The sequence below is a fragment of the Lagopus muta genome, chromosome 27 (assembly GCF_023343835.1).
Source record: "Lagopus muta isolate bLagMut1 chromosome 27, bLagMut1 primary, whole genome shotgun sequence".
Taxonomy (NCBI): domain Eukaryota; kingdom Metazoa; phylum Chordata; class Aves; order Galliformes; family Phasianidae; genus Lagopus; species Lagopus muta.
In genome coordinates, this window is record NC_064459.1 from 1,272,852 (window position 1) to 1,287,693 (window position 14,842).

Sequence of the window (14,842 nt, forward strand, 5' to 3'; positions counted from 1 at the left end):
CAGAAACATGACTGGGAGTTGGGGCAGTCTGCTCAGGACCTGACTTGAGGATCTTCACTCATGCCTCATCCCAACACTTTGAACAAATTAGGTACCTGCATTCGGTGCTGGGAGCCCAAGGTTGTCAGGAGATGGGCCAGGATAAAGTTACTCGTGCAGGCTGTGGGAAACTGTGAGGTAAAGCAGCCTTCCAGTCCAACCCAAATGCCTCCTTGCTGTCAGCAGGAGGAGGAACTGGCATAGAAACTCAATTCCTTTGGATTGGGAAGGTGCCCTCCATAGACACTGCAGGAGAGCAGAGGAGGAGCTGGAGAAAAAGCCCTTGTTGTCAGACCTGGGGAAAAGAGGACTTGAAGGAAGAAGTTCTTCAGGGCTTGCTCCTAAAGTAAGCAGATCTCATGTTGGATTGGATTTCGTAAGGAGCATCTTAGCAGGGGGATCCCAGTGTGTAACTGGGGTGTGAGGATAAGGGGAAGTTAAAGGAGAGAAGGCTCACCGGGTAGGAAGACAGGAATCTGGTGTGGGCGATGCGTAGGACTGCAGCAGCACAAGGAGAAGCTGCAAGGGAGGAATAGGAATCACTCAAGGCTTCAGCTATAGGGCCAGGAGCTGGGACACTGAGCTCTAATCACAGCTTCTGCAGGGACAATCAGTGTGGCCTGAAGCAAGACAGCTGTGTCCTGATCCCCAAAAGTACCTACAGACCTGGTAAGGCAACAGATAGTAGAACCAGAGCTTTACTGCCTGGATGTTTTCTCCCTTTGAAAAAGAAATAATACTTTGTTGCCTCACACAGCTGTGATCAAACTTAATTCTCAAATGTTTGCAAAAGGCTTTGAAGGGAAGTGCCAAGTCTTATGGAAAAAAAGCTCTTATCAGAGAATTCCTATGCCTGTGCTATATCCAGCAGAGCATCGGGGTAGCCCAAGTAAATCCGATGGCTCTCCAGTTGGCTTTGGCTGAAAAGGCTCTGAAGATAAAAGTTATTCAGGGCTCAAACTGTGCTTTTAGGCATGTATGAAGCTGGTGAGCATGTTAGTTTAGCTATGAAATGGAGCACTGAGATGGGTGTCATCTCCTTGCAGACTCAGAAATGACATTGCACCCCTTTTGGATTCGCACAACAGGCTGCTCGTTTGATGTCACCTGTCATTAGATTTCTTAGGATCAATATAAGCTATTCAGTAGGAATAGTAGGTATAGCAGAAATGCCAAGTCACAGCCTGAATCGGTGATTGAGCACCTGGTGGTAAGGCAGGGCCAACCCAGGGGAGCTCAGGTGCATGCAGTGCACCTGAGTGACTGGAAGGGATGGAGGCAGGATCCACCCCTTCCCAGACTTCATTTAAGGGCTGGCAGTGGAGATAAAGGTGTCTTGCTGGAGGTCTGTCTATACTTGAGGCCTTCTGAAGGTAAGCAGCTTCTTTCCTTTGTTTCTGTGCCTATGGCTGTTACATTTGAGCAAATACTCACTTGCTACAGCCTAGGACCTTGCTGCTTTGTTGTTGTTGCTGTGCTTTCCACTGCAGAGTAGGCACTGAGTTATTGCTAGGCAGATAAGCCCCTAATGGGTCACCCTCTTTTTTACAGATGTCAGAAGCCTATAGATGAACTTCAAATACTAAATGCCATTTGATTGAAAGTTTACTGCAGTTTGGGACAGCAGTTTCTGTGGAGTCTCTCCATGCTTGTTCCCAAAACAGAAGCCTTGATTCTGGAAATAAAAACTAATGTGCTACATCCACTGCTAAAGTGGTAGAATAATTTTGAGATGCAGAAATATCAGGATCGTTATGAGTGCTGTTAGTTAACCATAAAAACCTGAAATTGTGGAACCCAGAAGACATCTGCCTTGTGTCTGGTTCTCTCTTTTTATATCCTGTGGGCAATAAGCCTGTATTGTAGGCCTCCAGTCTGTCTTTGGTGCATTCAGTTGCCCTCATATAAATATATGACACAACATATATCTTCATGGTGAGCTTTGACGAGACAAGATTGCAGTAATGGTCAAAGGCAAAAAAACATTAATACAGTAAATAACTCTTCACGTTTCAGTGCAGCAACTCAAAGCTTTTAATTCACACTGCATCCTTGCAGAAGAATGTACAAATAGGGGGTGAATGAGGCATTCAAAAGGAAGCCAATTGCCCAAAATCTTTAGCATAGTCAGTAACACAGTCTTGAACTCCTGCTCTGCTCTTAATTGTGAACAGACATTTTCATTCTTTGTGGATAGAGTAGCCTGTATAAGTATAAAATATTAACGTTCTCTTGCTCCTTTGAATGTCTCCAGTATGAATTCTTCAGGCAAGGACTATCTCTTACTGTGGTTTTTAAGGAGGAGAAAGTCAAGCAGAAGAAATCATGGGTTCGAAAGGATGACATAATAACTGTTTGTGACATTCTCAGACACTTCAGTAATACGAATACTCTAGTTGGAGAAATTTGTACATTTTAATGCAAGTACAAATTTACTTCAAATGTTTCTGTGCTTCTCTCAGTAGATTCAGGCACCTTACAGACTGCGTGAAGCTCAGGGTAATTCACTGAGTGCAGTGCACTGAGGTTAGGCTTAAAAGCATCTCTTCTCTTACAGTTATGGCACAGTGTAATTCCAGATCTGAGAACCCTCCTTGGGATTATTCTTCAGAGGAAAGGGAGGCAACAGCCCTGGCATAACATCTGACTAAAGCAATCTGCCATGGGACTTTCAAGAGGTGATGGCCATAAGTTGTGCCAGGGGAGAGTCAGGTTGAATATTAGGGGAACATATCTTCTCAGAAAGAGTGGGATTGCGTTGGAATAACTGATGGGGCCTCCACCTCTGGAGGTGTTCCAGGACCGTGGAGATGAGGCACTGAAGGATGTGATCAGTGGGCACAGTGGGGATGGTTTGGGGTTGGATTTGGGAATCGTAGAGGTCTTTTTCAACTTTAAATGATTCTATGAAGATGGACAGCTCAGGACCAGAGCTCGGCTCTGCTTCTATCTCTAATGTGTGTCCAGTGGGAACATGGCTCTGTGCCTCTGCCTCAGTTTCTCCAGTTGTTAAACTGTAGATCTGTAAAGCTGCAGAAGTCCAGAGTTTTGATTGTGAAACCCAGAGTCAAGGACAAATTTGAGTGACGCCCAGCAGGGTTGGGTTTATTTCAGTAGATGTGTCCCAGTGATCACTTCAGGATCTGTGCCTTTCCCTGCACAGCTCTTTGCAGATCATCAGTGACGTGACTGAGTCAAAGCTCGGGGTATCTCTGGATGTGCGTTCCATTTTTCAGTCCCTGCTTTGAAGAGCTCTGATCCAAATCACTTTTTGCTTTTTGTGTAGTGAGGCACAGTGTAATTAAGATATTAGCAGATGTTCTCCAGAGTTGGAGTGACAGAGCCACGGACTGACCCCAAAGCCCTTCTGCCCTCGTTTTTCCCCCATGTTTCAGCCACAAGGCGATTCTTCCTCTCATTTGTCTGCAGAGACATTTATATAACATGAGTACTGAAGTGTGTCCTTTACGCAGCCTCCTCTTTCATCCACAGCAACTGCATTCAGATCTATCTTAAATCAAGCCCAAAAGCCTTGAGAATTTTTGCTAGCGCATCATCTGTCAGAGGTCTTTCTTCCCGAATAAATTTGTGTACACCCAGAGCACACCAAGGGAAGGATCAAATTAATTGACTTTTCCTTCTAACAAAACATTTTTCGGAATGGGACATCAAAATGATCATCTGACACAAATCATCTGTTTCTTTTCTCTTTTTCTCTTTCCCCATCCTTTTTATGGAAGGAAAAACAAAGGCATTCTTTAGGATGATATTTGCAGTGTCATTGTCTCCAGTGCAATCATGACATTTCATCATGGAGCAACACCTCCTGCCTTTCCAATTACATTAAATTTTCAAGATGTCTCAGAGTCAGCCCAGAGCAAACTAGATCAGATGGATGCCTGGCTGCAAATATTTCCAGCCCCCCTTAAAGGACTGTGAAAGATTTAGGTTCCTTTAGTGTAAACTGTGTTAGACAATACATTTGTTCTATTCTCTTGGTGCCAGCGAAGTCCCAGGACCAGACTGGAATGGAGGAGAGGCAGATGGGAGTGAAGTGGTGATGACATGCAGCCATCCGTAGGTCAGCTATGGATGGAAACACTAAGCATTTAATTATATGACTAAAAACTCCCCCATTTTCCCCAGAAAATGCTCCAGGTTTTTTAAAGTCAAGGATATCCATCTCTGTTTTGTTTTCCCCCCATATTTCAGTTGTCAATTCTGCACAAACGGACGTGGAAAACCATTTTCTTTCCTCTTTTGGAAGGGGCAGCTCGGTATGTGGCGGTGGAGGGAAAGTCAGAGCTTTGGGGTCCCCATCCCGCTTCCGACTCCTGCATCCGTTTTCTGGCAGGAGAGTGCAGGCAAAGAGCATCTCCACAGGTCCTATGTGTTTTGACACTGATGTTGATGTCTGCCCACCCCACAGTGCACAATGCTTCAGAGCCAATTGAATTGCTTTCTACCTTCGAACTTTAAACCCAGGCTTAAACCTGCATCCAGCCTTCTTCCCTTGGTTGGGTTGCATTTAACTGCTTTTAGTAACAATACAAGACTGGAAATTAGATTATGAAAACAGTTTATGGGCCAAATTCATTTATGAAGATAAACCTGCTTGAGGACTCGAGGCTCTCCCAGGGAAGACTCTCCTAGCTGTAATTATTATCACATAAACAGCAAGTGAGTTTTGGATGCATTTCATTCTAACATTAAGCAGTTAGCTTTTCTTTTAATCTCTTAATGTTATTTTCCCCAGGCATTTTGGAGGTGGTGGGGAAGATCCTGAGTAATAAAGCACAAACCAAATGTGCTAGCAAGAATTGGGAAGCCTCTATGTGATGTCAGCAGCGGTTTGTCTCAAATGTTTAGCAGTAATGAAACGTGCAAAAGCTTTCTTTTGACTAACAGTGCTGCTGCTCATTGAGATGAGAGAACAACTGATCCTGTTCTATGTTGTCTTGCTCCCCCTGCACACACAGACACCCCCACAGGGAGTGGGATTATATATTTTTTTTCCTAGTGGAAAAATTGGCAGCTTTTAACGTAGAGTTTATTTCTGCATTGGCCTTTGGGAAGGACAACATTTTTGAGTGCTGTTTCAGAGCCTTGCCAATTATTATTAATTAAAACAGGCTTGGTATTGCCTGTGTCAGCCTGCTTCACATCCAGAATTCACAGCTGCAGCTCAGGGCTGCCCAGCATCCGGCTCCTGCAGCTCAGCTGTGCTCCCTGCATGCGCTGTCACCACCAATTGCTGCCTGGCCATTATTTGAAGCAGGACAGCCACGAAGCACTGTCAAAAGCCTGTGTTTACACAGCCAAGTCATGCCCTTAATATTTAGCATAAACATATTTGGGCCAATGGATTGCAAACACCTCAAAATGCCTGAAAAACCAGCGTTTGGCAGCAGTGTGGTGGATTTGCAGTGATTACAAAGCTGGGTGTGAATCAGGCTCTCAGGTCCTAATGTTGGGATCAAACTCCTGCCTGGGGAATGACAGTCTTGCAGAAATCTGGAGCAGCAGGAAATATCTTGATCCAGATAATTTCACTGGTGGAAACAGAAGTCTATGGTTTTTGCTGCACAAGGATTTGGAAATTTCTTTTTAATTGTGTTATCAGGTGTTTGTGAAGGAAACAGTGGGTCCATTGAGGTCGAAGTGGGTTTGTGTCTGTTGTTTTGGAGCCCAGGGAACAAGAAGCCCTATTTCCTGGTGCCCCATAACTCCTGCTCTGGTAGGACATGCTAGTGGGTTTCTGCTGGAAGATGTGGAGCAACAGAATCATTAAGGTTGGAAAAGACTTCTAAGATCCCCAAGACCAACCCCACCATGCCCACTGACTGTGTCCCTCAGTGCCACATCTCCGCGGCCCTTGAACACCTCCAGGGATGGTAACTCCACCACCTCTCTGGGCAGCCTGTGCCAATGCATTACCTCTCATCTTGAGAAGAAATCTTTCCTAGTATTCACCTTGGTGTACACCTGCTTCAATGGGCATTGACTTGTGGAAGCAGCTGCTTTGGTGTGGTACCTGTGGAAGACAGGATGCTTGGAGACAGGATCTCCTTGACTTGTTCAGGGTTATGTCATGACAGCAGAGGCTGCTGTCAGCTTGCCAGAGCTATTTGTAGAGCTCCTTCTCTGAATGGCTGGGGTGCTGTGAACTGTGGCCATCGGTGATTCAGAGCAACGTAGGGAAAGGACATGCTGGGAATCAGATCTGCCTGACAGGTGAACGGATTTGTATTTGTAGAGGCCAGCTCGGAGCAAAGCAAATGAGCAACTGTCCTTCCAGCTGCTCAGCTATGGCCAAGGGTAAAGCAGACACAGAGCAAGGCAAGCAGTCCACAACAGGCTCACTGTGCTGGTGTTTGGGGTGAGGGCTTACAAAACCTCTGGCTTCTGGTGGTGGTGGCTGAGAGATGCCCTGAAGGTTGGGCGTTGGCACTTGTTTAATCATGGGATGCTTTGAGTTGGAAGAGGCATTTAAAGAGCATCTAGCCCAACTCCCCTGCAGTGAACAGGGACACCTACAGCTCCATCAGGTGCTCAGAGCCCTTTCCCAAATCCCATTGAAATCTCTCTATTTCTAGTTAAAAACCATTTTCCCTTGCCTTGTCATAACAGATCCCACTGAAGAGTCTGCCCCCTTCTTTCCTTTAGATACTGAAATAGAGACAGCCCCTTTAGATACTGAAAGGCCACTTGCAGGTATCCCTGGACCCTTCTCTCCTCCAGGCTGCACAGCCCCAGCTTTCAGCCTTTCCTCATAGGAGAGCTGTTCCATCCCTTGCATCGCTCTTGTGGCCTTTTTCTGGATGCGCTCCCACAGGTCCATTTTTGTCCTGTGCTGAGGACTCCACATCTGGATGCAATGCAGCATAGATGGGCAGATCCCTGCCGGCCGTGCTGCTTTTGATGCAGCCCGTGTTGTCTTTCTAGGCTGCAGAGGCACAGTGCTGGCTCATGTCCAGCTGCAGTTCACCATCACACCCAGGTCCTGCTCCCCTGGGCACACTGCTCAGCCTGTCCAGGTCTCTCTGGATGACATCCTGTCCCTCAGGTGAATTTTTTCCAGTGGGACCTGATGAGGTGACCATTGCTCAGGGTGGGCTCCCCTAATTTGTACGGCATGCTAATGGAACCTCACAGAGCTCATCCTTTCTGGTCATGAGCTACAGTTTTCCATGCTGCTTTGTTCTCTCTGCAATTAAAGTGATTTCCACTCTAGTAAGCTACTCTGATTTTCCATGGATGAGATGAGTAGCTCTCTTGTTTTCCTGTGAATTTCCTGCAGAGGAAATAAACCCTCTGCTGAAGCAGTGCAATGGCAGAAAGAGGAGATGCATAAGTATTAACCAAGGGAAGGTCGCTTTGCTTTTTCCCCCAGGGATTTTCTCTAAGCTGATTGAAGTCCCCTTAATAAATCCACCTGGGGGAAGTTATGGAGGGCACAGAATTCTTGGACTGGCCCTTTCATCACTGGCTGTGACCATGTCCATAAAGCGGAGCAAGAAAGGGACTGCCACTCCAATAAATATTTCAAGTTAAAGCCACGTTAAAAAATGTGTTGTAAACAAGAGCAGAAATTTATCTCCAGTTTCAGCTCTGCAGAGTGTTAGGAGCAATGTGTTTGGGGTGGAACGAGGGATGTTGGCTTGAAAAGCATTGATGCAGCTGTGTGTTGACAGAGCAGGTAGGCACAGGGGCAGCAGCATCACCTGAGTCACATTTGATGTGGCAGTGACTTGAGTGGTGTGCACAGGGGACTGCCAGCAGCAAGCAGAAGCAAACATCCGCCTACGTCCATGAAAAAACACAGCACAGCAAAGGGATCCCCAGGGAACATCAGGGCCACGCTGTGGGCCAGCTCTGCTGTCCCTGAGGGTGTGCTCTGGGTTGATCAAATAGGGTTAACGTGTCTTTTGGGGAAAATTCTGTAGAGTTTTCTTTGGAGTCTTCTGAAACAGAAAGATGGAGGGAGCAGAGGAAAGTGATTTTGCAGAGGGTGGCTGAAAATCTGTGCTTTCTGGGAGTTGGCAAGGGGTTATGCTGCTTCACACCCAAGGGAAATGTATTTTATAGTGTTAGATGCTTTGCTCAAGAGGAGTGTTTGTCTACCTGTTTCATCCTTGTTTTCCTCCTCGGGTAGGTAGAAATAACAGAAACATTTCAAGCAGAAGCTGTTTTTTCCCAAGAAGGGCAGATCTTTGGGACATTCTCAGATATCCTCTGAGGAGTCAGCTGTTGTGGCTGATTTTGTGCAGGAAACATTCAAAAACTACAGCAACAAGGCAGTGTAAAGCCCCAAGATAGATATTAATTGTTCCTGTGCAGGAGTGTAATAGCAACCAGGTTTGGAGTTATTGAGCCTTACAGAGTTTGACACAGTCAGCAATCACGTTGGGTGGAAATTCGGGAAATGAATTAAATGTAATTTTTTTTTTTAATAGGAATTTATAGGTCATTTAAGGTTTAATGATCTCTATCCAAAGCTGTTGGCTTGGAAACTCTTGGGAGGAAAATACATGCAGGAAAAACTGCCCAGCCTGCTGGCTGGGGAGAAAGGCTAAATTGCCGTGAGGACGTCTGCTTGGAGTCACATCGTGTGTTGGGCAGTAGCCTTTGGAAAAGCACAGGGTGTATCAGTGCTGGAGGAAGATGATGCAATTGGAATTCAGCTCTTGTAGGTCCCGATGGGGAGAAAGGAATAAAGTGATGCAAGAGCAAAGGACTTGTGTTCATGTTGCCCAGAGAGGCTGTGGATGCTCCATCCCTGGAGGTGTTCAAGGCCAGGTTGGATGGGGCCCTGGGCAGCCTGGGCTGCTGCCACATCTGGAGGTTGTTGGCTCTGCCTGTGACGGAGGGGTGGAACTTCATGATCCTTGGGGTCCATTCCAACCCAAGCCATTCTGTGATTCTATGGAATACATACTTAAAAAGTACGGGCAGCCCAGTGGGGAGATGCAGCGTGCGTATCTGTACACAGTGGCACTATCAAGCAGTGGCGAGGCAGGAATACCAAGTGTAGGCATGCCAAAGATTTCAGCTCCCAAGAAATGACTTTTTACACTTCCATCCTCTGGGGAGAAGAAAAGAGAAATGAGAAAGGAGGGAGGTGAACGCGGCGACGACAGATTGATTTCAGCTGCTCTATTTCTTTGCTTTCTTCCAAAGAAAATGGAGGTGGAACGATTCCAGAGGCAAAGCTCAGATGGGGGCTGGCACTGCTGGGAAAGACCCAAAGCACCACGCATGCAGGTGGGACGTCGTGTCACCTTAGGAGTTCTTCAAATGCAATGTGAGAGCAAGTTATATATTTTTCATGAAGAGGACCTGGATATTGCAAAGGTTAAATTGCAGTGAGATAAATGTAAACGTGTGCTTTTGAAGATGTGTTTCTCTCCAAACAAAATGTCAGGAATGGGGAGAAAATGGAAAGCGTTCAGCTCTTTTCAGTAGTTGCAGAGAAAAATTAGAATCAGTGCCATCAGTGCTTCATCAGGTTATTTTATTGGCTTTGCTGCTTTGCTTGGAGTCTGCAAAACAAGATATTCGTAATGAAAATAGCCATGACTTAAGGGTCAGAAATACGAAGCTAAAATCAATGTTTTGTTTTCCACTGCCTGGATGTAGCACAGTTGAGTTGACCTTTCTATTACTACTATTATTGCAGTTTGATGTGTGAATTATGTTTTTAATAATTTTTTATTTTTATTTTTTACTTTTCTATGGTCTGGAACATAAAAAGAAGCAAAACTATCATAAAGCAACGCAGGGAACTTTTAAACAGAGTTCTCCATGGCTGTGCTGCTGGCTTTGCATTCCTATTTAGGAAGGGGATGGCAGTGGTCAAAGCATACAATGTCTCACTCCCAACTTTTTGTCTAGCGCTGTTGTAAACAACTTAATTAAAAGAGATTATTGCATATTTCAACTTTTTACGGAGTTGAAACAGGAATAAAAGTGTAATTCCAATTCTCACATGGATCTTCTAAAACTCTTAACTGGGAGCCTTTTAATAATAGTCTGGAGTTATGCAGAAAGATACCTTGAGAGATATAATATCCTGCCTGGTGTTTCTGGCAGAGTAGCCTAGCGCATATTGGTATGGGAAGGCTGTAAAATGATTTTCTTTCAGAGAAAAAAGGTTCAATATTGTATTATTCTCATTATTTTTTGCTGCAGGCAGCGCATCTCCCACAATGCAGCGTGGATCACAAAAAGCCGCCCCTTTTATTCCCCTTGGATTTATAATTTTTCAGAAGCCTGATCTTAACAATGAATTACCATTCCTGGAGCTCTGCATCTATCAGGAATGGCAGAGGAGTTAATTGCATAGCCAGGGAGCTATGCGTTAAACGACGCCCAGCGATTTGTTTGAGGGCTGTTTATTGGTGCTGCTCTGCTCAAACACTGCCGTGTGTTTCCTCTCTTGTGCTGTTTCAGCTTCTCCTCTGCTCACTAAAAATAGTGGGTAACAGACCAATGAACAGCACATGGGGATTCTTCTGCTTTTTGTTTTTTTAATCCCCGAGAGCTGCTTTCTCTAAAAGAAATATTGTTTCCTAATTAATCATTTATCCACTTCATTAGGTATTGTCGGCAACTGAATAAGAAATGGGGCTGTGAAGTTGCTGCTTGTTTGTGTTTATTTTATTTCCCGTTGAGTGAGAGGTTAGTTAAATAAGCAAATGTGTGACAAATGCTAACAGCAGAGTTTCCCAAGGGGCAGAAGAAGGGCCAGCAGACAGGATGGGTTGGTGGCTGGGTTGGTGCATGCTGTCAGGTCGCATCTCTTGTGCGTATCCACCTGGCACTGTGCTACACAATGGGAGGAGGTTGGATATTAGGAAAATCTTCTTTTCAGAAAGAATGGTGATGCATTGGAACAGGCTGCCCAGTGAGTGAGGTTGTGGGGTCACATTCCCTGGAGGTGTCCAAGAAATGTGGAGGTGTCCTTAGAGACATGGGGGCAATATTGGCAGTAGATGAATGGTTGGACTGGATGATCTTTGAGGTCTTTTCCAACCTTCACGATTCTATGATTCTGGGGAGGAATAATTGCATGCACCAGTACAGGTTGGGGGATGAGCTGCTGGAGGGGAGCTCTGTGGAGAGGGACCTGGGTGTCCTGGTGGACGACAGGTCGGCCATGAGCCAGCAGTGTGCCCTTGTGGCCAAGAGGGCCAATGGCATCCTGGGATGCATTAAAAAGAGCATGGCCAGCAGGTCGAGGGAGGTGATCCTCCCCCTCTGCACTGCCCTGGTGAGGCCTCATCTGGAGCACTGCGTCCAGTTCTGGGCTCCCCAGTACAAAACAGACAGGGATCTCTTGGAAAGGGTCCAGCGGAGGGCCACGAAGATGGTGAAGGGCCTGGAGCATCTCTGCTATGGAGAAAGGCTGAGTGAACTGGGTCTGTTCAGCATGGAGAAAAGAAGACTGAGAGGGGACCTGATCCAGGTCTGTAAATATCTGAGGTGTGGGGGGCAGAATGGCGAGGATGGACTGTTTTCAGTGGTGAGTGGAGACAGGACAAGGGGAAACGGCTGGAAACTGCAGCATAGGAGGTTCCGCACAAACATGCACAAGAACTTCTTTACAGTGAGGTGACGGAGCACTGGAACAGGCTGCCCAGGGAGGTGGCGGAGTCTCCTTCTCTGGAGATGTTCAAGACCTGCCTGGATGCCGACCTGTGCGACCTGCTGTAGGGAACCTGCTTTGGCAGGGGGTTGGACACGATGAGCTCTGGAGGTCCCTTCCAACCCCTGCAATTCTGTGATTCTGTGATGAAGAGGGCTTCTCCTCCTGGAGAAAATAGTGGAGCAAATAGTAGCAATGATAAATTATAGAATCATTAAGGTTGTAGAAGACACTTAAGATAACCAATTCCAATAATCAAACCCGGTGCAGTGGCCTCTAACTTAAATCTGAACGGCTTGGCTATTGCCAACTGTAAGAGGAAGACTTAAGAGGACTCCCAAGCACCATCTTAGTAAGATTAAAACATTCACCTCTTCTTTTTTACACTCATCAGATATCGGCACTGATATGCAGATGGATGAATCCATTACCTTTGCATGCCTCCACTGCTCCTCCTGCCTGCAGCACACACACCAGTCCCAGTTGTGTTGTGTCACCTGAAAGTGGATCAAATAGCAATAAAACACCAATCTTGGGGGGTAGCCAGCCTAGGCCATGCTCTGTGTTCAGGTGTTGAGGCTTGGAACTATAATCTTTGAGCTCTCTTCCAACCCAAGCCATTCTATGACTCTTAAAAGGTTGGTCCCAGGCATGTGTAAAATAAAGCTTTCTTTTCATTAGCAAATACTTAACACATGATTAAGAAGTGTTAGGAGCACAGTGCAGGCATGAATAATCTGTCAAGACAGCTGTAAGTACCCTCTTGAGTTACTGGAATGCCATAAAGATGGACTTGCCCCATATTAACTCTTTGTAATCTGTACTTTTTAGTTAATGGATCTTGCATTACCCCTGCACTGACTTCCACTGACAGCAGCTCATATTCACACAGTCCCCTCTCAACTCGTCTCTCCTAAATTAATAAATACTTCTGTTATTAATTTGTACTCTTTAATTTTCTTCCACTGTCAATCTGTTCTAGGGCAGACAGAGAAATGAAGTCTGGTTGTCTACAAATGTAAAGAGAAGATGGTCTGAAGTACGAGCTCTGGAAAAACAGAGCAAAACAAAAGAAAGTGATCCTCTAATGCAGAATCCATTCAGTGGTTTTCGTATTTCTTTAATGATTGTCTGCTTTTCTAATATTTCATGCGGATAAAAAAGGACATGTTACATTTAAACCATAGATTGCCTCTTGCTGCATTCATCATCAGCAATTACTCTTTGCTCCATATATTCCAGACTTATACCTAAGGACAATAGCTGAACACACTGAATTGATTATCGTCAATTAGGACCCCATCTCACCTAAGCAGAAATTTCTCATTCACAATGGCTTTTTAGTCTCAAAAGTCCGTATTTAAATTTCAAAGCTAAGAAACTTTGACCTAGAGGCATGAGGATATATTTAAGGAAATCAAAACTAGGAGCCCAGAAAGCAAACCGAATGATTTGCTCCTCCCATACCGAATTCCCTGCGGTTTGTTTCCTTGGCCCATGCATTTCTGCTGCAGGTGCTGTTTCAAGATGCACATTTTGGGAGCAGCAATGGGATTCACCAGCAGTAAATCCATCCATGCTTCTCCCAGTTAAAATGGGTGTGATTCAGACTTGCAGTTGCATCTGAGTCAACCTTTAAACGAGTGACACAAATGTTGGTGATGTTTAAAAGCGAACATTAGCCTGGATCTTCCCCGCCTCTGCCCCCACACCCTGGAGCACAGAAGAAGCAGCAGCAGTGAAATGAAACTCTTTCAGAGACTCACTTTGAAACAGACACCCAAAGGATTTAATTATTTCCCTGGGTCTGATGCTTGACAATTTCCAGTGCAGCTCTGGCTGCTCACGTATGAGTTTCAGTTGAGATTTCTGGCGTGCAGCCAGAGTGAGGAAGTATATGGATTAATTATAGGCCCAGCCGCTTGCTTCACCTGGCGCAGGCTCACTGGATTTGCAGCTAATTTCACGTTGGCAGACCCCATCCTTGTGACAGTGGGAATGGAAGGAGGCTTGTGCAATGCTGCTTGTACCCGCGTAATGAATTCTGATTGCTCTGCTCAATATTCTGCAAAATAGATTGGAAACCCAGAAGTAGGCTTTGCTCATTAAATCCCTGAACATATCTGGAATGGCACAGGGGAGAAGCAGGCAGGTCCCACCCGGATGCTCCCAGCTCCCTTGCCTTGGGCTGCCATGACTTAAGGAAGGCAAGCAGGACAATAGAATCACTGAATCACAGCATCCTTTGAGTTAGAAGGGACCTTTAAAGGTCATCTAGACCAAAATCCCTGCAATGAATGGGGACATCATGGTGCTTAAAGTCCAATCCAACCTGACTTTGAGTATCTCCAAGGGCAAGGCTTCCACCACTTCTCTGTCCAACCTGTTCCAGTGCTCTACAACCCTTCTTGTAAAGGATGTTGTATGGTAGGAGAACACAGGTCGTGGAAATACAACTTTTTTATTTTTTTTTTTTTCCACATCATTTCCAAATAGAGTGAGTTTCTCTTATTGAAGTAGTTCCTCTCATTGTTTGTTGTCTCCTCTCACCCCAGATCTAAAGGGCTGAAATGACACTTTGGGTTGAAGCTTTTTCTTATTTGCTCTGCATCTTCTTGGCACAGGCTGCCCAGGGAGGTAGTGGGGCCAACATCCCTGCAGGTGGTCCAGAACAGTGGAGATGTGAGGGATGTGGTCAGTGGGCATGGTGGGGGTGGGTTGGGGTGGGCCTTGGTGATCTTTTCCAATCTTAATGACTCTGTGATTCTTGAAGCTTTGCTATAAGGGCACAGATTCTCTGCTCTAGTTTGTCCTACTGAGGAGAAATGAATGCAATATTCTTATTCCTCCTGCTTTCTGTGTAATCGAAGTTGTAAGCTCCTTGGGGTAACGAAGGCTCTTGCCATGCCAGCACTGAGTGCTTACAGATGTACTGTAATCTCATCGTGAGCTCCTTATCCCCACTACTGAGGAAGTTATATAGGGAGGAAAAGGCAGGTAAAGCACTTGGGATGTGATGCTGACCTCTGTGAGACACAATCTGTATATCATATCACAGGGAACAAATCAACCAAAGAGCAGGCAGCATGGAAATAAGGATACCCAGCAAGTTCTCTCATTCCCCTCGCCACTGAGGAAATAAAACAGCAGAAGAGA

The 14,842-nt window shown here is 45.5% G+C and overlaps 1 long non-coding RNA gene across 1 annotated transcript; it reads left to right on the forward strand.

The window, feature by feature from the left end:
* Positions 1-1,324: 1,324 nt before the first annotated feature.
* Positions 1,325-13,706, forward strand: LOC125685217 (uncharacterized). Its single transcript, XR_007373400.1, has 3 exons — positions 1,325-1,412; positions 9,220-9,343; positions 12,669-13,706. It is a non-coding gene; the product is annotated as an uncharacterized LOC125685217 (long non-coding RNA).
* Positions 13,707-14,842: the final 1,136 nt, after the last annotated feature.